The sequence below is a fragment of the Sander lucioperca genome, chromosome 15 (assembly GCF_008315115.2).
Source record: "Sander lucioperca isolate FBNREF2018 chromosome 15, SLUC_FBN_1.2, whole genome shotgun sequence".
In the NCBI taxonomy this organism is placed as follows: Eukaryota; Metazoa; Chordata; class Actinopteri; order Perciformes; family Percidae; genus Sander; species Sander lucioperca.
In genome coordinates, this window is record NC_050187.1 from 21,063,480 (window position 1) to 21,086,071 (window position 22,592).

Sequence of the window (22,592 nt, forward strand, 5' to 3'; positions counted from 1 at the left end):
CATTTAATCATTTGTAACAGACTATTAATAATGTGTTCATACTGGGTTGTTGCCATCAACCCGAACTTTGTGCTGGAATAACTTGTGGATTATGTGATGAATCGATCACAAGAAAATGAATTGAAAACAAATCTGATAATTAATTGCCATTTATCACGCAAAGATGCAGTGGTCACACAAAACAAGCGCTTGGGCTTGGGTGATGAGTGTTTGTGCCTATTTTGAGACATTTCATAGAGTAAACAATGAATTGATGAAGAAAATGATGAAATATTCTCTAGTTGCAGTCTTACTCAGGGCTGAGTGTTTCCAACTGTGGTTTTGTTATACATCACAGCTAAAAGACAGAAATACCTCTAATGAAGACCTTGTATACAGGAATACAGGAATGTCACTGCAGCATTGTTTTCATAGATTCCATATGGTGGATGGTATGGACGATCTGGTGAAACTTTATAGGATTTATTTTCCTTTTTTGGTCACTTTATGAAAGGTTAATGCAACGGCTTACACAATCTTTGCAAAATTGGCGGAAATAGGTTGAGATAGCTGCCGACTGACTGTAATAGGGTTATTTCTACAATAGTAGCCATATTATAGCAATCAGGTTACCATAATAATAATAATAATAATAATAATAATAATGAATTACATTTATATAGCGCTTTATCATAGACACTCAAAGCGCTTAAAAGGGGGGGAACTACTCTCTACCAACACCAATGTGTAGCACCCACCTGGGTGATGCATGGTAGCCTAGACGCTCACCATACATCAGCTTGGTAGAGAGGGAGGGGAACATGTTTTTAGTGGTGGTAATCTTTGTGCACCCTTTTATTATATCAAAGCAACCGTGCTTGACCTTTGTAAAAACCTGGTTAAGAGCAGTGTCACTGACAGGGTCAGAAAACCCATTTACGTAACGGAAAACACCGTTTTTATTTCGTATTTGTTTTGGTGTGAAAGAGGTATCAGCCTCTCAATCAGTCACTCTGTTTTCCTGAAGACAGAACTTGTTTATTAGTATTTCAGTGTAGTGTTTTCAACAGCAGGAACCTCGTGGCGACGACAGCAGGGTGGCACTGTAAACAACCATCACACCTCTGTGTGAACGGGAGAGCTGATGTCAGCACAACTGAAAGTATCCCTCCATCATGTAGCTACATGTGGCCCCGGCAGCATCCATCACTCCCCCTGCCGCCTCTACAGAGAGAAGCTTTGTCACCAGCAGAAAGCCTACAGCAAGGTGGCCAAGAGAAATGTACATCATTTTGTGTTTGAACGCCAAGTCGGGCCTTGATCGTCACTAATGTTCTAAGGTCTAAACTGTTTTGCATATGTTGATTTAACACACTCTAACACAATGCAATATGTATTGACCTTGTTGGAGCATGCATCATTCTCTTTGTTCTCCTTTGATGCATTCATTCAGCCCTTTGAAATACTGTGCGTATGAAATTATACACAGAACCAAGCCAAGCTAAAGTCATCCCACCTATAATCCATCTATCTTGTTTGCAGCCATCTGGTCATATTATTGAAGAGGCTGAAGCACATGCCTTGCTACGAAAGCGAGGACTTCTGACAACAAACCATTCTTTGAACTGGAGAGTGACCCGACCGGCTGCGGGCCCCCTGACACCCGTAACAGGCGTTGTCGCCTTAAGTTGGTATTAAACAAAAACTTGATGGATGATCCAGAACAGATGATATTATGATAAGACTGAAACCTAAATGGACATCGGCAACAATAGATCCGTCAGTTGTTGATCCCAAGCTCTGGGGTAACAGTATTAGAGAAACCTATACTTGTCTTCTATTAAACTAAAAAAAAAAAATGTAATTGACTGACAACAAGAAGCCCTGAGGATTTTAGGAAAAACTTAAGTATAAGAGTATAGAATGGCAGATCAATACACATCGATATCAGAGGCAGGATCAGAACAAAGACATGGGTCATCTTGACAAGCCATTTCCAAAGGAGAAAAAAAAAATCAGATGACTGCTCACCCAATCTCCAAGAAACAGGCTTAAGAAACAGGCTCCCTTGAAATAAAAATGAGTGAATGCCAGAGTCGGTGATGTCACTGGCCGCATTTTGTCCCAAATCAGTGCGAATAGCTGCTTCAACCAGGGGCCAGGGGCTGGGGCTTCAACCAGGGGCCCAGGGGCCCAGGGGCCAGGGGCTGGGGTGCCCCCCCCCCACACACACACACACACATACACACACGCACGCACACACACACACACACACACACACACACACACACACACACACGCACACACACACACACACACACGCACACACACACACACACACACACACACACACACACACACACACACACACACTGCTGATTCCCAGTTCATGCCCTCCCTGCATCAGTGTCAGGAGCCCTGCAGGCAGGAAGCTAAAAAGGATGGCAGCCCCTTCCTTCCCTTCAAAAAGGAGAGGAGCCGGGGCCATGGGAGCTGCTGACAGGAATTCGACCCCTGGACTGATGACATTATGTGAAGGGAAATTGTGTATTACTTTTCAGCAGACCTAATCTTGTCACCTTTATTGATGAACTTGTATGTATCAACCACAGGAAATAAGGTGTTTGTAAAGTGCACACACAGGCCTACTTTTGTTGTGTTAGTGTTTGTATTTGTACGATGGTTTATTTGCAGTGACTGATGTGCCACTCCATTCTTCTTTTTAGATGTTTTTTTTCTGCACAAAAAACAAAACACTGAAGAAATCCTGTGTGCAGGCGCAGCATGAGTAGTGAGTGATTCTATCTGATGCACTGCTAGCTGAGCGGCCCTCCCTCTGGGCAGTTCAGCCTTGCCTGACTAGGAAGAGAGGGAAGAGTTTGTGTGCTGTGCATGCGTGCGTGCGTGCGTGTGTGCGTGTGTGTGCGTGTCGGGAGGGGAGACATTGTTCCTTGACGTCACCCCTCAGCCCAGCCTGCCGCTGCTCTCAAACACGTCTTTGTTATTCTTCCACCGGAGACCGGCCATCCGCAAAACATGGAGCCCTGCCTGCAGACCTGCTGGAGCGGGGAGCAGGTTACAAAGGTTCACACACATGTGGGATGTTGAGAAATGTAAAACAAGTCAGGGCAAAAAGAAGACTTTTACAGTTTTAGTAATAATATAATCCTAACAGTTTATTTATTATATTATTATTATAACGTATTAGTTTATTACTAGTTATCCGTTAACAATACAATAATAACACTTTATTTTAGTCAAATCCATCAATAATAATAATAGCTATTATTATTGTTATTATTATTTAGAGCTTATTCTATGATTGACAGAAAAATTTACCTAATCTATTAATTGTTTAGCCAGGCAGTTCATTTTTCAAACAAAAATGCCCCTTTTCTGATATTATTATTATTTTTACAGCGCTATTATTATTATTATTATTATTATTATTATTATTATTATTATTATTATTATTACTATTATCAATAATGTATTTGTTGTTATGTTGTTGTTGTTAATGGTGTACATAAGCTATTGTAATACTTACTGCGTTTTCCAAACATATATTACTTAAGTGTTTATTTAACTTTATTTTGAACTAATAGCTGAAAACTAATAAAATCAACTGTTGTTGAATTAACTAATAGGCACTTCTTTGATTAAGGCAGGCATTCTTCACCGCTGTAATGATACAGAACCAGACAATAGCCGGAGCTGTGAGCTGCAGTCCGCTCCAGTGTGAAATGTGCTGTTGGCAGCCCATTAGCGTGTACTTACACCTTTACAATCGGTGTCCTTCCGCTGGAATCTAGGTCGCATTTTCATACCGACCGCGGAACACGGCTCTCTCTGGTAACTGAATAGCCAGTGTAATCTGACACTTCAACTTGCCGTGCTCTACGGTAGTTGATTCAGTCAGTCACTCACACCGTCTCCGGGGCTCTCACGTCGTCTTTGTGAAGTGGAGAGACTAGAGCGAGAGAGAGGAGCACCGTATACACGAGGTTGGAGAAACAATACGCGGATTTGCCTCTGAGGTCCGAGCTAAAAGTAAGTTTCGCGCCTGGTTATTTTTTGTTGCAAAGCGAGGTTTGAATGTGTCAGCGGGTTGCTCAAGATGGGGTTTGCCTCCCGCTGGACACATACTACCTGCTAACAATAGGGTGACCTCCTAGAAACCTTTACCAGCCGCTGATGAACTCGTGTCAAAGGGGGCAGATTGTGGTTGCGTGAGGGGTAACGGAGCCTTTTTACGCGGCGTAATATCCAGGCTCGTGTGTGCTATATATCGCATGTTTCTGCCTTGTGTAGACGAGTTGCGCTGGAGCGAGACGGTCAATGTGTCTGCAGGATTATTTCATGATAGGTGCATGCATTTTGTGAAGACACTAACGTTAGATAGGAATGTGCCAGTAACTCAGTGATTGCAGGTCACTCTGTGTGTGTGTGGGGGGGTGAATGTCTCGTCTCGGTGAAACAGCTGATGGCTCGGTTGATGCTAAACTGAGAATGTATGTCACTTAGCTACCAGTCAGTAGTGTGACTGGGTTAGTTGACTCCCTTCAAGGCTACTATCGGCTACCTGTTGTGATGCAATTAGCAGCCATGTCCGTGCCATGTTACTATGTTATGTTCTGTTAAACAATACCATGTAATGCAACATTTGCCACATTGACTTTCACTGATAACACTGATTGTTTTGATTGGATCCTCTCAGTGATCATTCAAAGATCAGTGGCTCCCAATGTGTGGTCATTGGGACCCTCAGGGGCCCTTAATGGGACTCAAGTGGGCTCTCTAGTGAGCTGAGAAATAGTTTACATTCACAATGAATTTAATGCTCTGTGAATATTTCTAATAGACAATGCTCAGGTGTGACTGTAATCATGTGGAAGTGTCCAGTCTTTCCATTTATTTACATGCACTGCAACCTTTGCTGCACCCCCCCGCCCCCTTAACATTTCAGTACAAATTAGTCTACACACATGGTTTGCTTGACATTAAACTATCTGAATCCCTGATAGAGACCAGCAGTACCACCTTTTTAAGCCCTTCTGCAGGGGAGTGTGGATGAGCTGCTTGATTCAGCGCAGCCTTAAGTTTGGCGGACCCTCCCCGTAAAAATTCCTCCCATCTGGATGTGAGGCCAGCCGGGGCAGAGCGCAGCAGAGAGGGGGCTCCCAATGGGAGGAGGTGGAGAAGAAGGAGGAGGAGGAGACTGCCGCTCTTTCATTACCGTGCACCCTGCTACAGGACAGCTAAACTTTGGGAGGGGGTAAAAAAAGAGCCTTTATCCTTGTTAGTAAGGTGCTGAAGTTAAAGGGAGTGGGATTAGGACCAAATCAGCAATCCTTTTCCTGTTGTTACAGAGTTGTGGTGCTCTGTGATATCTATAAACCAACCATGTCTTACTGACTGTGCTACTATCCTGTTATCATGCCGGTAAGATAACAAGCAGATGTACAGTCACTGCCCGCAGTAAATCAGTTAACACCTAAAAGCCCTATTTCCTTAGCAATCTAACTGTACGACACATCGCCGCTGACTTGAGCTGCCAAAGAAGCTCTGGCCGCCCTGTCAAGGACGCTTGTCAAAAAGTACGGGGAAGCTTTTGACGCTTTGGCCGCTCTGACGTGGCAGGACATTCACATCAAGCAAGGAAGACTAGCATACATACTTAAATAATAAAAACATCATGCACTTCACCAACTCACCGGAGATACCAACTATCCCAGCTATTTTATCCCATGCCTCGTTTTTTTTAACTGGTCCCTATACGCAAACAAAGTCATATCATAAATTATAGGGAACCGAGCAACAGCGATGATGAGCTTTACCTCCATTTTCTCGGAACTAATGTTTTGGTAGGAACGAAAGTTTACATCGTATGTTTTCTGGAATCAGCCAGCGCAATAGACGTCTGTATTCCGATTGGTTGCTGGTTGTTTGCCGCTGAACCGCGTCATAGCTCATTACCATAAAGTTGACCAAACTTCAACTTTCTGCTTGACGCTCTGGTCGCTTAACATGCCCAAAACGCAACGCCGACGGATTTGCCGCTTCTTGCAGCTGAGAGAAGCCGGCTTCCATTGAAAATGAATGACTTCCTGTAACTTTGAAGCTCAAGTCGGCGACGGTGTGTACGTACAGTTACACAGTCTCAGATACAAATGAAACATTATAGGTGTAACACAGTCAGTATTTATTACAGGAGTATTGCATTGGATTGCAGATGTTCATGTTATTGTGTCCACTCCATTCCCTGTATGTCGTCCTAAGAGAGCGTGTAAACTGGTGCACCCTCCAGTGTCTCCCTCCTCGGTAATTTAAATTGGTGATGTAATGAAATTGTTTCAGCAGCAACACTTGTCAGCCACACCACATTAATTAGTGCTGTTTGGCTCTTTTTTTCTCTCCTGACGAACCAAAGCAGCGTTAAGTCATCAAAGCAAAGCATGAAAAGGAGGCACGCTCGTTCAGAGTGGGTTACCTGATAAATTGTGAAAGAAAGAGGGCAAGGAATTAAAGCCATCTGCAACTGTTTGAAACTTGGAAATGTGTGTGTGTGTGTGTGTGTGTGTGTGAGTGTGTGTGTGTGAGAGAGCTTTCTTTCCTTCTGTTGTCCCTCCTGGGGCCTCACTGCAACCAGCCAGCCAGGCTGTGAGACAAGACAGAAGAGTGTCTGATTCACTAAACAGGCTAAAGGCTCCAGTGGACTCACTTTGAAATCAAATTTAGGCTGTTTGAGAAAGTGATGGGTACAAATGGAAGTATGCTCACTGAGACTGGATTGTCTGGCCCTATACGCCCTAATTTGAAGGATAATAATTTACCAAAAAATGTTCCTGGGAAAATAGCGAATTTGTAAACACACACAGAAAGGCAACACATGCACTTGCAACAAGCAGTTGCAGCTAAACACGTGGAAGAAGATATGCAACAGTATGTCTGTTCCCTAAATCAAACGGAGACAGAATTAAAGTATTGCTGTCGGTATTAAGCTGCAGACACACTGACCAGATGGCCGACCCTCGGCAGAAAAGACTGATCAGTGTCCCCGAGTTGGTCAAAAAAGTGCCTCGGAACACACCAAAGTGATGAGACGTAATACGTCTCCATAACAGCAGGCGGCGCTAATCTGTATTGTCGCCCAAAAATTAAAACCAGCAGCTGATTGGACGAACGCGTCACGTGGGTCTGGTTTCTCTGGAAATTCAAAGACAGACTGTCATGGCGGCTTGTTCAGAATACGAAACGTGTTTCTGAAAACATTTTAAGCGAGAAATAGGCCATGCAGTTGCTGAATCTGTCTTCATTTCAGATTGACAAAGGTCAGTTTAAAAGATTTTCGTCAGATTTTGAGAGACTCTAGTCACGCTCATTCCGCTCCCTGTTTCCGGGTTAGCACTCTATCCATCAGATGGGTCATTTGAGTCAGACTGCCGGCAGTGCCCGCCCCGCCGATTATACATGTCAAATTGGCCAAAATGAAAGCCGACAGCCCCTCGGACGGACGACGGCACGGAACACACTGAACAGACTCGAGTCACTGACCTCGCCAGACTGTCCAACGGCCGATTATCGGCTTGGTGTGTCTCATGCTTTAGCCAATATGGCTGTAAAATACTGGATATTTGTATTGGGTGGAAAAAATTATTTTTAATAAATCAGGCTGCAACAAGTTACCGTATTTCACAAATTCAAGTTATCAGTTTCAAACACCTGCAGCTATTCTCCAAACTCTCAGGATGATTATTCACACAAAGCAGTACAGTAGTGAGTGCACCTTTCTCCCTAACTTTGCACTTCTGTAAAGCATCGAGCTAATACTCATTAGAAGTATCTACAGGAAAACCAACTAATTACTCGTGTCTGAGTAATTAGCTTTTTGTTACTCAGCAATTTACCAACGTTCAGCGTCTTTGCTGCTGTTTACTGTGTGTCGGCACAGCTGCAGCCTGCTAAGTGCTTATAACCTGGCGAACGCTAATCGATGTTTTGACAGCCTGACATTTCATCTAGCTGTTCATGTTAGTTTGAGGAGTGCTGTGAAATACTTGCTGCCTGTTCACTTGACATGGATTCTTAGTAGTCTGGTGTCTCGCCATCAGCCCAAACCCACCCACTCGTGTCCCGAGCAGAAGTCAGCCTTTGTTTCTGTCTCTCCTTCTCTCTCTTTCTGTCTCACTTGTGGTTCGACTTGGCAGCACGTTTCATCTAGACTGAGCCTTTGTTTTCAATGTGCCTATTTTGGTCTTTTAATAAGGAAAAACTTGTGTTGCCTCAGAGCATTTTAGAGACACATTTTCAAAATAAGGGCTTAGAGGGAGTTACAACTTGAAATGTTGAGAGTGAGCTGAGGTTGTGCCCTCGTGTCAGACACTTAACTACTTCCTAAACCTTGTTGTAATTCTACCCATAAGTCTCATAAGCTCTCTTCAATCTTAAAATCTGGTAATTGAAGTGTAACTAATAAAGAGAAAATGAAGCACCCAGCAGATGTAATTCATCCTTCTGACTGACTGTGATGACATCAGTTTGGTATAGAGAGGCAAAAGTGGGTCAACATGAGGCGCTGGGATAAGAAAACCTCAATGCCACATGCCTGTCACCACTGTCCTTCAAGCTGTAAACCTTGCACTGTGGTTTGGCTTGTGGCTGGTTGGTTCAAACTCCTGAGGTGGCTGAGAAAGTCACGAGAAGCATTGTGAATACAATATTTGGTGACCAACTGTTGAAAACTGTAGCGGTTTTCAGGTGTGTGTGAAACAGGGCGGTGCTGTTAAGGAAAGTTTGCACTCAGCAAAACCCTTCCTTGAATAAATATAGGTTTTAGAAAAGATATATTCCATCTGTCACAAGTTATTTGTATTAAACCAGTTTAATGGGATTGAGCATTGAAGTTATAGACCTTTTTAACGGCAGACATGTTGACATGTCGTACTAGGAAAAGCACAGGTGAATTCAAAACCATTAATAATGGCTGCATTCCACTTAGGAGAGGCCCTGGTATTGTGCATGCTGACTCACTGAAATAGCTTACTGGGACACTTGATGGAATTGAGCCATTGTTAAGGTTATCAATTTCAGCTGTGCTTTTCCTACTATGACAAGTCAAAATGTCTGCTGTGAAAAAGGTCCATTATGTGCTGTGTATAAGTCAGTTGTATAGTTTACAGATATCTGTTTAAGTGGTTTAATACAGGCAAAACACAACTTAACTCCTGCTTCAGAAGAGCCGTCACTTCAACCTTGAGCTCCCCCAACATCAGGGAGACGCAGTCCTCTAAGTGCTTTTTTTTCTGAGACAAGAGAGTGAAACAGAGTGCAGAGAGGGAGAAAGTGAAGAGAGAAGTTGCTGGCCCACCCCTGTCACCGCCTCATGCATGTTTGATTTGATGTTCTTTGAGAAACGAGTGCAGGGGACGTCACAATGGCCATGTCTCTTTCCCATCCTTCGAGAGGAAGGGCCCTTGAATCATAAATGACACCCGGCCTCACCAGGAACAATATGAGTTGGAGCCCGCACAGGAGGAACAAAATGTTCCCTCTATCCATCCATCCATCCATTCGCCCACTACTCCTGCCTGCACTCAAGACTTCTCACCATCGCAAGCAATTACCCTCACTTTTTTAAATTTTTAATTTTTTTTTTTTTTACTGCTGATGAAATCCTCACAGAGTCTGTCTCAGCTCTGTGTTGTTGAGGCGGAGAGAGAAAGGGGTAGCGATAGAGAAGAAAAGAGATAGTATGTGTCTGAGTGAGTGGTGTTAGCGTGTGTCTGTTTGTCTTGTAAATCCTGTTTAAGCTAAACAAACTCATTGTCCTCATCCTCCAACTGTGCGCTCTGTGTGTATGTTGTGTGTGCTTTCCCCCCTCCCTCCTTTCTCCTTGTCTCTCTGCCTCTCCTTTTGAGTTGTAAGTACAGCCACTAATTAGTCCCCTCTCCCTTTTCATGCTGGGTCAGTGGGTTTACGGTTTCAGCACTGATCTGCTGTGTTTGCCTTGTCTCTCCTGATACCGGTGCATGCCTGCAAGCCAGCGCAGACTGCAGCCTCCTCCGAGAGGTCTTCACACCTTATACAGTGTCCCACATGGGTTCTTTTGCCAGACAGCCACTCAGGACTGTGCTCGAGCTCAGGCTTGCTCTCATGCAGTTTTCCCAGCGCTTGAGTTCATGCGAGGTATCAGACGAACCAGTCCAGCAAAGAGCTGTACCTGCTGGGTTGAGTCAATAAGTTAAAAGTGTTTTTATAAAAACATCAATGCATTTTGAAGAGGATTCCAGGTTATATGAATTAATTTTACATGCCCACTACACAGCATGTAACTTAAAGCCTACAATATATATTTTTCTAAAGATAATACGCCACATGCTATGTTTATAATATCATTTGTGCTATAAACAGTCTCTTGTCTAGACGGCACTGTTGTCTCTCAAAGTATGCGGTGATGTTGATTTTCTGGTGGAGATTGCGTGGGAGATGGAGAGTGATGGTAGAGATTCTCTGAAGGCGGTCGAATTGTCTCCAACATGGCTCCAGGGATACATACTTTCTTGTTTTCTGACAAAGTAAATTAACTAGGATTTTACTAATGCAAAGGGACAGCATTTATTCTTCGCCTGCGATGTCAGCTATGAGGCGAAGAGGGAGTCGTGCAACATCTGCTCTCACATAACACTAATTCTTACACATGCATGGAGTGCAAATCCTAAAATGTGGTGGATATTGAATAGTAGCTTTCATTTGTCTTTGCAGAGTATAATAGAAAGGTATTTTTTGTGGATGAGAATTCAGTTTTAAGGCAGTGGGAAGGCTGGACACTAGATATTATATAAGTTGAACTTTTGGTCCATCAATGAAGCAGGTTGTTATTGTTATGGAGACCCTCACAAATCAGATTGGCATATAATCTTGAGCTCTACTGCCCTACTATGACTTTTCTTACCGCTTTTCAACATTGCTCAGGACAGAAAAGGTCTATTACTTTGGGCAGTGTGTTTGCCTACTTGGTGCTCTCCCCTCGGTTTTGACACTGGGCGGTTGAGCCAAGCGCTTTCCCAGGGTTCTAAGGACTGACATCCCTTTCATTTTCCCGCCTGGGCGGCTTAGATAAAGGGGCATATTTTAAACCTCTGTGTGGATACACCAACTGTAAAGAGAGACAGGCTGGTGGGCCGGGGCCGAGTTGCAGCATTAACTTGACAGAGTGAGAAGGAAGGAAAAGGTAGGCCTGTGATTAGGGTTGGGTACCGAAACCTTCCTACGCAAACGGTAGTATTCGGACCGGATTAGAACGCAAATTTCGGTTCCTCATTTCGGTTCTGACTAAAATATTTTCCCTCTGTCGCTCCAGACAGCGGCAGATTCTTTTTTCTTTCTCCCTTTTACGCCGAGTGGCGCACGTGCCCGCTCGCGACTCGCGGTGTGAAGCGCGTGTCCGCGCTATTCCCCTGACGTGCACTCTACAATCACAGCTGATAGACGGCTTTTTGTACACGCTCCGAAACGGACATAAAAATATCACACTTTCTTTGTAGTCTACCGCTAGCTATCGTAAATGTAGGCTACTTTTTTTTAAATGGCATATTTTCCCTCTGGGCTCACCAAAACGGACATAAAGGCATATTAACCATTCACTGCACGTGATCGCTAGTAAACATATTACGCTCTGCTAGTCTGTCGTTCAGGACAAGACCCTGTAGCCGGGTGGTATTGTCTGCCCTTTCAAACTCATACCTGTGTGTACAGGCCTCTTGGACACCACCTGAGAGAGTTTTCCCCTGTGCAGGACATGCCATAAGTCAGGAGAGGTGTAGTATCTCACCAGAGAAGGAAAATATGGTCATTTTTCTGCAAAAGAACTGCTAAAGTTTGAAACTGGTTGGCATACCAACTCAGCAACATTTATTTAGTTCTTACTTGTTAATAGTGTAACTGTTATTTCTTAAATTATTGTAGTTATGTGTTAGGTATTGTAATTTCCCCTTGCGGGATTAATAAAGTATACATTAGTATTATTATTATTATTATTATTAGGTGACTTAGGTTTACTTATTATATATTTAAGTACTTTAAAACGTTAATATATTGTTAAATTTAAATAATTTTCAATTAAAAAAAAAACTCCATAAAAGAGCCTTTCTTTGATGTCATTTTTCAGTTTTTCAAGAAACGGTTTAGGAATCGGTTAGGAATCGGAATCGTTTTAAAAGTACCGGTTTGGCATCGGAATCGTAAAAATCCAAACGGTACCCAACCCTACCTGTGATAAAGAGTGAAACAAATACTTGAGTTGACTTTATTAAACAGTGATCTCAGCAATTTATAATATATGGTTGAAAGTACTATAACTGGCTGCAGACCTGACTTTGCAAATATCACAAACATTATCTGCAATCGCACTGCAGATAACCCATCTCCCTTGTTTATCCCTGGTCTATTACAGGGGCAATGTGTTTCACCACTTTTTTTCTAATCTCCCCCTTACAAGCACGTCCTCCCAGCAAACCAAAGCCACGGTGGAAGCCGTCGTTTATCATATCAGTAATGAGACCAGGCTAATCGTGTGTATTCCGGAGACAGCAATGATACACTGCTTGGAGCTTGCCAGGATCAGCCTCTAAACAATGTTTATCATTGTCTCCCAGGGCTCTTTAATTATCTGGCTAACATTATTGACAAAACAGCAAGGGTCCCTGTGTTTTATGATTTTTTTTAAGGATGCCGGGTTGCTATTCACAAATGTGTGCACTCGGGGGAAAAAAAGCAAAGACATTTTTGATTTTACATACTTAAGATTGTATTTGACGAAGAAAAAAAAAAGATCATTACATACATCTATTAGGTATTTATAATTAACAAATACTTTTATTTTAACTTACATGTTTTATTAAAAGCACCTTTACATTTTCTTTGCAAATGACCAAACTATGAGAGATGAGTGAGAAACACAAGGTGAGGGAGAGGAAGTGGATTTCATCAGATCTGAATCTGTTACTCCATTTATTTTGCACTTCCAAAAACACTGTGTAATGTCTTAGTGACAAGAAGAGGGATGGCCTGTACAGAAAATATGTCTAACTTGCTCCTACATTTTTTGTTGAATCATGCTGAATCATGCTGAATCACTTTTATCCAGACTAATAATATCTCATCACCTATGTGATGGATTGCTATGAAATTGCGAGCAGACATTCATGGTTCCCAGATGATGAATCCTAATGATTTTGGTGATCCTCTGACTTTTCTTCTGGAGTCATCGTTAGGTTGACCTTTTTGGTTTTGATTGAATTGTTGGTTTTGATGTATTGCCATGAAATTTGCTGCACACATTTGAGGATAAATTGTAATCCATTTTGTAATTCACTGACGTTTCATGAAGCACCACCATCCGGTCAAAAGTGTAATTAGCCCAACACTTTGGTTTTTGACCAAATACCATCAAAACTAATGACATTTCCATCAGCCTCAGCTGTACTTTGTGTTTGGTGCTAATTAGCAAATGTTAGCATGTTGACATAAACATTAAACATGGTTCCATCAGCCTCAGCTGTACTTTGTGTTTGGTGCTAATTAGCAAATGTTAGCATGTTGACATAAACATTAAACATGGTTTAAACATGATATCTCAACATCAGCATTGGCATTGCGAGCATGTTAGCATGCGGATGTTAGCATTTAGCTCAAAGCACAGCATCACAGTGTTGCTAGCATGGCCGTGCACCCGTAGCCTATACCTCAATCTTTGTTACTTTTAACACTCAATGGGAAAGTTTATTTTGAACTACTCGTGTAAAAAAACAACATCCTAAATTAGTAATTTTAGTCAGTTTTCAAGTAATACATCCAGCAGAAAGAAGTTATAATAAGTTAACTTATTAAGAGCTCCTCTGTGTCTGCTCCTATCCCAACAACTACCCATAACTGCAGTTATGACACATCTCAGCCATATTGCTTTTACAGCCATCCTGTAACCTTCACTTGGCTCCCCAGTGGGAGCTGAGTGGACGTTGAATGGCATGTGTTGACATTGTTAAAGATACACGTGAGGACATCACACGTTTCATGTCTGACTCATATATTTGGAGAAGGGGGGGAGAGGGGGGGTTGCCATACCACAGCCCAAACGGCAACATATTGAGGCTGTTGCTTAAAGTGCCCATATTATGAAAAAATCACTTTTTCTGGGATTTGGGGTGTTATGTTGTGTCTCTGGTGCTTCCACACACATACAAACTTTGAAAAAAATCCATCCATGCTGTTTAGAGTGAGATACGGTTCCTGAATGTGTCCTGCCTTCAGTCTCTGGGTGAGCTGTTCAAAATCGGCACGGCTTGGCTAACCGCAACCATTAGCTCGTAGCGTTAGCGTGCTAACGCTAGCATGCTACCTCGTTCTCAATAGCAAAGCACTGCTACAACACACACAAGTTCACCATAATCTACAAAAGAACTACTTACATGTGCGCCCTCATTTAGAAGTCTCCCAGCTAATCCTGCCTTGTAACTGACCGAGGTTGTAGAAACAGCCTTTCTTTTACTGTCTATGGAGCTAGCTAGCTGACATGATCTACATCTGAGCTACTGCTCATGTGCCAGTGCAATCAAAGATAGTACAGAAGAAGAAGAAGAAAAGAGGTCTCACTCTGTAGCTAAAACAGAGACCAGCTGAAAAGAGGATCTGCAGCAGTGAGAGAGAGCGCTGCAGTACAACAAAAATATGGTGTTTTTAGAAAATGAAACCATGTAAACCTATTCTGGTATAACCTTAAAATACAATTATGAACCTGAAAATGAGCATAATATGGCTGCTTTAATGTGTGGCTACATTCTGAATATATAAGTCTGCACTGGTTAGTGATGGTCAACAACAGCAGCAGCAGCAGCAGCAGACAGACATGGCTGTAAGATATGAATTAGGGCCAAACAGTATGTTACCTAATCCCCCCCACACACACACACACAGACACACAGAGACACACACACCCTCTTCTCCTTGTCATGTCTCTGTAGCCACATCTCCCAGGATATCCACATGATTGTAAAACAAGCAAGGAGGTGTGTGTTATTGATGGTTGCATGAAATCACCTTTGCTGTGCTGTGTGTGTGTGTGTGTGTGTGTGTGTGTGTGTGTGTGAGAGAGAGAGCAATAGAGAGGGAGGTGGGGGTAGTAACAGCGGTGGTGGCTTGGGGTGAGGTCCTGCCCTGATTTTCTCAGGAATTCCTTTGTTTTTGGAAGCCAGAAAGGGGGAAACTGAATCTGCGTAGCCCGAGGGTCTCTGCTCCTTGAGAATTCTCCACTCACATCTCTCTGCCGCCAGCTCTGATGGTTTTAGGGGTGGCTCTGTTTTCAAACAGAGGACAGCCAAGGTGTTTTTCACCTTCCAGAAAAAAGTAGAAGGAAAAAAATGATGACTGCACCAGGCAAAGTGTCTCAGGCCCGGAGGGACTGATGCTACTCAAACATAAATTTTCTCCGTATTTCAGGGCTACGGAAATGAAAGTCAAATGGAGATCCTGTCACTCAGGGCACAAAAGATACCTTCCTATGAGTATGGATCGAAAACACAAGAAGAAAGAGCAATCTCTTTATTCTAAAAGTAATAATAATGAAATGTGTGGTGCAACAATTTCCTAATATTTTCCATTTTTAATGATCTTCCTTTGCAGGTAAATAAGTGTTTTTAATAGTGTTTCATGGCCACTGGAAGGGCCAAGGCTGCTGTAGAAATGTTGTCAGCTGCTCCTGCAAGCTGAAAATTTCACTTCACATTCATGGCTCATTAAGTCTGATAAACCTTGGGTAATGGTGTTAAAATTGTACAAAGGTATCTCCGTTTACTCCGTGCCACTAGTTTTCCGTGACCAGATCCTTATCTGGGGGGCTGTCGCTTTAAGTAACTAACTTCCACAAAGCAGAGCTTTTCCCTCTCGTTTGAAGGGGGCTTGTGTTGAGTGAGGGGGGAATTGAATAGGCTTGTTGCCTGCCTCTATTGAGCCAGCCTCATTCTTCGCTGTCCCCTGGAACAGGCGGGAGTAGGGGCTCGAGAGAGGGGAGGTGGCAGAGGAAAGGGGAATAGGAGAAGGGCTAGAAGGTCTGGTCACGTGAGCAATGATAGTGTTCGTGCTGGTCCCTTTCAGGCTGTCACAGTAAATCTGTTTGACTTGTCACTTTGTAAATCATTACGAAGGCTAAAAGCCTCTCTATTGGATTGTGGTGGAAGGGGGGAGGCGGCAGGTTTCCTTTGTGCCTTCTTGACGATGATGATAATCAAGTTTGTTTCTGGCCATCCTGCTGTGAGGCTATAATTAGCTCCCTTCTTCTCTCTTCTCATCTCCTTTTTTGCGTGTTGCTCCTCAAAGCAAAAGTAGAGTGGGAGAGTCATTGTGCGGAGGTCATGTTGAGTTTTGTGTAGAGGCATCAATGGCTTCTGAACTCTCTTCTTTAGTTGTATCAGCCTTTTTACTGTAGGTTCAGACACGGGGCTTGTGTGTTTTTCATGCAGAAGTTTATTATTCAGTGTGCGACTGCCTTTCCTGCCAGTGATGCTGAACTGATTTAAAAAAACAAACTAATGATGATAAAGTGCATGTAAGGTCTCGTGTTCCTCCCCCAGGTCAGTCAGGGAGGGAGTCACAGCTTGAGGTATGTCTAAACTTGTAGTGTCACTTTCGACCAAACTGGTTGCTGTCTGACAGAAACATGACAAAGTAGATCTCGTCCCGCCGATGAAGTCTGTGTGGCGTGACGTCTGATTTCCCAGGGCAAACTCTGCTCCCGGCCCTCCCCTCCCTCTGTTTTTCCTCTTCCTCTCTTGTCTCTTTTTTTCTCCTCTCCTTTTTTACGCCATCCTTCTTCTCCTCTGTGCCCACCCCATTCCCTCCCTTTTTGCTTTTTTCCCCCCCTCTTCTTTGGTGTGTGTGCCAGCAGCGCTCATGCCTGGAACAGAGAGCCAGGGCAGACATCTGTCACACTGTGTCCCTGATCTGATCTGTGGCTCAAAGCATCAGGGTCATGAAGAGTAGCAGCCGCCCGTCCAGATATTGTGGGAGACAACCTGAGAGCTCTAGCTCTGTGATTTGGTCTTTCTATGTCTCTATGTTTCTCTGTCTCTCATTAAAATTAACCTTGCGCACAGCCGCACACACACCAGGGTATTAAGCTGTTGTCTCTATGTGGAGCGTCTGTCGTTTGGACTGCGTGAGTCAAACGGAGCTGGCAGTGTCCCATGTCTTCCTGATAAAGCTCTTTCTCAGACTCGCAGGTGCAAAGAGCAGAGCGTAACGTCGGTTTTATCAGGCTGTTTTTCAGCTGCGATGATGCACATTTGATCTGAAAGGAGGATTTTGACAGTTAAACTGGATCTTTGTGCCTGGGGCAGCACCATTAATGACAAAACCAATGACAGAATGAATAAAAGGGTGTTAATTGCGGCTGTTCAGTTGTGTTTAAGAGGGTGTAACTGTGGATTGACATACACAGTGTCTGCCAAGTTTGATACTTCACGTACCTTCTTGTGAGATTAATGGCTGTGTATTGATTCTGCTCAGTGTTTTTGCTCAGTTGCAGCTTTTCCCTCAAAACAGTTGAGTTCATGCCAAGCGACAAGACTGGTAAATGCTCAGCTCAGATGTTCATGGGAAAATGGAAAATGTTTTTGCATGTTGTATCCCATTAACTACAAATCACCTGCACTGTATTTAACATGCATTTTCAGATGGATTTCTAACCTTCTAGGCTGCCAATTTACTAAATAATTAACTTTAACGTGCAGGTACTTGAAATTTGATTGAGATAGCTATTCTATCACACCACATACAGTATTATGTTGCCCTTAAGTTATGTTATCTGAACATAGTGATGCGGTTGACAGCAGAGTAAAAACTCCTGCCAGTGTATTTAAAGATGCTACAACATCTGAGACTTGAGAGCAACCTTTGTAAAGCAAGAAACAACTAAATTCACATGCTCCTTTTCACATCCATGTTTACTCACTTGCCATTCTGATTTGATTTTCTGACAACACAGCTTGTCAGTGCAAAGCTTTTCAACATTCGACTGTCAGCTCTCAGATGTTGGAGAGTTTTGAAAATGGTTCCACAATTGTAGAGAAACTTGATTTTCAAGTTAAATTGATGGGCACCAAAGGCTGTCTGAAAAGCAGGGAAAGGAAATCTGAAAGGAAACTTCTTTACATTTCTGGTGTAATAATAAAAAATAAAAAAATGGTTGGTGATAGTTAAGGGGCTCAACATGCAAAACCACTAGCCTGATAATCCGACTGTTCGCTATTTGTCTGGCTGTGGCAGAGGAAGATGACAACCCCATTCTTATTACAAAGCTCTGATCTGGTAAATGAGTCTTTGGAAAAAAGACTAAAAAGAAATCCTAGATTTGGCCAGCGATTCAGAGGTCTTAAATCATGCTACGAAACCACCTGGTATGGTCCTTTATGATAAAGCAGTTGACCCATTTGATTAACTCAAAGCCTCATGAATACTTTACAAAACTCCTGAGTCACTGAATCTGAAGCTGCTTTGATTCAGCCCTTCTCATGTGAGTCAGCAGAGTCACAAAGTGTAAGGCTATGTGTGACGAGCAGATTAGTCCCCTTTCAAAACAAATGCCTTAACATCTTGTTTACTTAGAATAAATCCCTGAGATGGAAATCAGGGCCAGATTAGATAAATGGCAGACACAGCTGTTATCTTTTGAAAGATAATTGACCTGTGACACTTAGTTGGCAGGAGCCCAAGCCCATGATGCCTCACTGTTCTGAATGTAAATGCTTTGTCAAGTGCAGAGAGAACAGTAGGATCGAAGATAGATGTTCACATAAGCGTCTAGGTTATACTATACGAGTTAATATACTGTACATATTCACTGTAAAGACCAGCCCTTCAGTAGCACTGCTGCACTAGTTTAAGATTAGAAGACAATGTACACTTTCAAGCCGTTAAAAAAAACAACTGCAAATTTCAGATAACATTCACTAAGCAAATATTGCTTGCTCTATGCTTTAATTCTGTTCACTTACAGTACCATAGCCAGGGCTCACAGTATGCTTAATGTATAAATCACTCTTTAATAGGTTTGTGCTCAACTTATTTTGTCATAATGTATCTCATTACATCAGTGACTACACAGCGAATGTTTTCCATTTCTAACCATGCTAGCGGCATGGCTCTAGGGATGACTGACAGTCTGTTGGTCCGTCCACCACTTTGGTCAGAAATATTTCAACAAGTACCAGATGAATTGCACTGAAATTTGAATTGAATTGCAATAACTTTGGTGATCGTCATCATCAGGTCATCATCAGGTCCTCATCAAATGAAGTCTTATTATTTGGTTTATGACCAAATACCTGTAAAAGTAATGACATTCCCATGCTTAGTAGCAAATGTTGACCTGCTAACATGCTAAACTAAGATGGTATACATGGTAAACATTAGCTTATACCTCTCACTCTTCAAACTAGAAGAATCCTATTGAGTGTCCTCTCTGTGCGCCTGTTATGCAGCAGCCTGGAAAAGGTGTTTTATACTGATGACAGGCAAGGTCGGGCCTGTGAAACAAGACAGTGCGAGTGTGGGTGGGGTGAGGTCTGGCAGAAGGAGGAAGGGAGGTAGAGAAAGTGAAAGAGTGCTACTGCAGCTCTCCTTGTGTATCACCCGCTACTCAGCTGCAGCTACAAATCAAACAGAACCAAGTCGCTGCTGGCACTGCGCCATGACACTGATCACTGGCACAACGAACACTGTCAAAACCATCTTGATGTGTAATTGCGAACACTCTATCATTTCTGCTATCACTTAGCTGCTGCGCTCATGTAGTCTAGTATGTGCATGATGTGCATGCGGTATCTGAGGCTGTGGGATTGTCGGAGAAGATGCTGCAGTAATAGAAGTACATTTTACACAATGTTACCCCAGCTGGGTGGTGGACTTTGAGATATAAGGATCTTGGCTGATCCCTTAGAGTCAGTCCAAAGCAGTAAACTCTAGCTGACTCTGGTGTGTGTGTGTGTGTGTGTGTGTGTGTGTGTGTGTGTGTGCATCTTTACGTGCACATGCAGCACTGTCTGTAACCTTGTGGTTGTTTTAAAGGGTAACATCAGTGTTAAGGTTCTGCGAGTGTCGCTGATGCACATTACGTCCTGTATGACATTGACCGTGCAGGCCTTGCAGCTTCACAGAGCAGAGCGAGCCGGATAGATAGATCGAGCTTTAAACAGCTCTGCATATACGTATATGGCAAAGAGAGAAAAACAAGTAAAGACGCTGGTTGGCAGGCTGTTTCCCCCCCCTGTGATTTAAACATTTAGAATTTTCCCATTAACCCTCATCACTCACAATAAGACCTGAGCTAAAATGCCTACTTTTACACTTACGCTGTGAACAATTTTGCAATTTGTGCTGTTATTAATGAAAATGAGAGTAAGGCAGAGCCAATGTGTGCCCTTTGATTAAGTGGGATGTTTGAATGTGGGCCCTCCACCTTCAAGAGAGATTTGATACTTGAGGGGTTGAAGTGTTTTTGATGGAAACTCCATTAATGATTGATAACAGGAGGATAGCGGTTAAAAATCTCCCTGCTCCAGCACCATCAATTATTAAAAGCTCTCTCCTTGCAATTTGGTGGCACATAAAATATCAGTCATTATCTTGATTTGATAAGATCTGTCAAAGGAATTTGCTTTGTATTGATTTCTTAAAGCTCTCCTCATCCGGGGCTTGTATGTTGTGCATTTTAAAGATGATGCTTGCAACAGATTAGCATCAGCTTGTTGTTTGTTATCTTTTCTCATCAAAGGAACGTGTTTAAAGACTTCTAAGACATAAATTATAAAATTCTCATTATTATCATAGGTTTATGTTTTATTAATCAAATGAAAATATGTCTAGAACGTTAATAGCTTGGCTAAGTTTAGATATTAGGTTAGATAGACATTTGTTGCATTGATGCAGCACAGACAATTGCAACACATTGATGTATACTGTCATGCCAAATAAAGTTAATATAACCTTTAACAGTTCATCTTCCCTGCAGCCAAAGGTGCAGCTGGTTTTATGCTAAAACGTTCCTGCTCTCCTACATTTATCTTGAGATGGTGCTGTGCCGCACAATATCGAATGTAATAGCTGGAATGATTCAGCCTGTCTCTCTCACACACACACACACGGCACATGTCAAGTATGATGTTGAGGGACTGAGCGGATGTTTGAAGTGATGCTGGAGATTCGTGTCAGTCAGTGTATGAGTGCGTGTCAGTGCAGCAGTAGAAGTTCTCCGGAGCTGAGTGCTGATTTGAGCTGCATCGAGACGAGCTGACAGGCCAGCAGGCTTCTCTGTGTCATCGCCAAGGTTCCCATCAGCCTTTGCAGAGGGAATTCTCTCTTCCACACAGGAGACCTGATTAAGTCTTTATACGGCATGTGGCGTGCGGTCACTGTGCTCAAAGTGCTCCAAGGCTGCTTCAAGGCACACAAGAGTAGATGTTTTCATGACGCTTCAATTGGTTGTGGAGCCTTTCTGAGGGTAATGATTATTGGCTCACATAAGCGCAGAGAACGCCTGGAGCCACTTCCATTTGGCGATGGTGCGCTATTTTTTGCGTCATCTGAGTGATACCTTCATTTACTGGTGTCAATATTCTAGTTATTCATTAACTACAAATGGAGTCCTGCAGCACTGTGTGTGCATTTTTCCATTCCTTTCAGGAAGAACTACCTCAGTCTCTTAAGATGAGCTGAGAAAAAATGCTCCTGGAGATATGAAATGTATATCAAGATGAAAGGATGTAAAGACAGAGATGAACGGTGACAGTAATGAAAAGAAACAACAAAAAAGTGATGGCTGTTCTTATCTGTACCCTGATCGACGAGTCGCGTCATAGCAGCGAGGCAACCATGTCCTGCCCATCTTGTGTCAACAGCCTGTGTATTTACATAAGCTGTTTCCCGTCGGCCACGGCTTCTGTCCTGAGAGCATCAGGAGCCGCGGTGGTGAGGTGGTGTGATTGGATCTACAGATGGAGATTAATGCCAACAGAGGTAATAGCACAAGGGCATAAATCACAAAGAAGAGGCTGGAAGCACTGTGCTTGACCTTTTGAATGGTGATAATGATGCTGGAGTCAGATACCCTCCTACTGGGGCTGCAGCACGACCGAGTTTAGACAACGCTGTCATGAATGCAAAATGTGCGTTTGTGTGTGTGTGCAGGGGGTTAAAAGATGGGGCAGTCAACACTGGAGTGCATTTAGATGAAAGTGTCAGCATGTATGAAGCTGTCAGAACATTACATGCTACAAAATGAGTAAATGCACTCAGTAGCGACAGGCTGATGCCTGGCGCTCAGGCTCTTTCTTTAAGTGGGAAGTGAAACCTGTCTGTCTGTTTGTCTGTCTCCCTGTCCGTCTTTGCACCGCAGAGCATCAGCAGGGTTATTAGAAGAGTCCCATGGCTGCCACTGATAAGGCCTGTATGGGTGCTGCCACTGACAGCGCAGCCTGCCTGCGCGTCAAACACAAGTGGCCTGGCCAGGGGATTACTGCCTGCTGCCATTTCTGCTGATGCCTTTCTTTATGTTATCCTCTCCAGTC

General features: G+C 43.0%; 1 protein-coding gene across 6 annotated transcripts in view; it reads left to right on the forward strand.

Annotated features, from left to right (window-relative positions):
• Window positions 1–3,788: 3,788 nt before the first annotated feature.
• zmiz1a (zinc finger, MIZ-type containing 1a) overlaps window positions 3,789–22,592 on the forward strand; it is a 106,805-nt gene continuing 88,001 nt past the window's right edge. For 4 of the 6 annotated variants that reach the window (XM_035992107.1, XM_031306372.2, XM_035992109.1 and 1 more), the window contains exon 1: window positions 3,790–4,029. The gene's annotated coding sequence lies outside the window, so the exon portion shown is untranslated. Of the gene's footprint in view, window positions 4,030–22,592 lie in introns of all 6 variants that reach the window. The other 2 variants (XM_035992110.1, XM_035992108.1) reach the window with 2 other exon arrangements.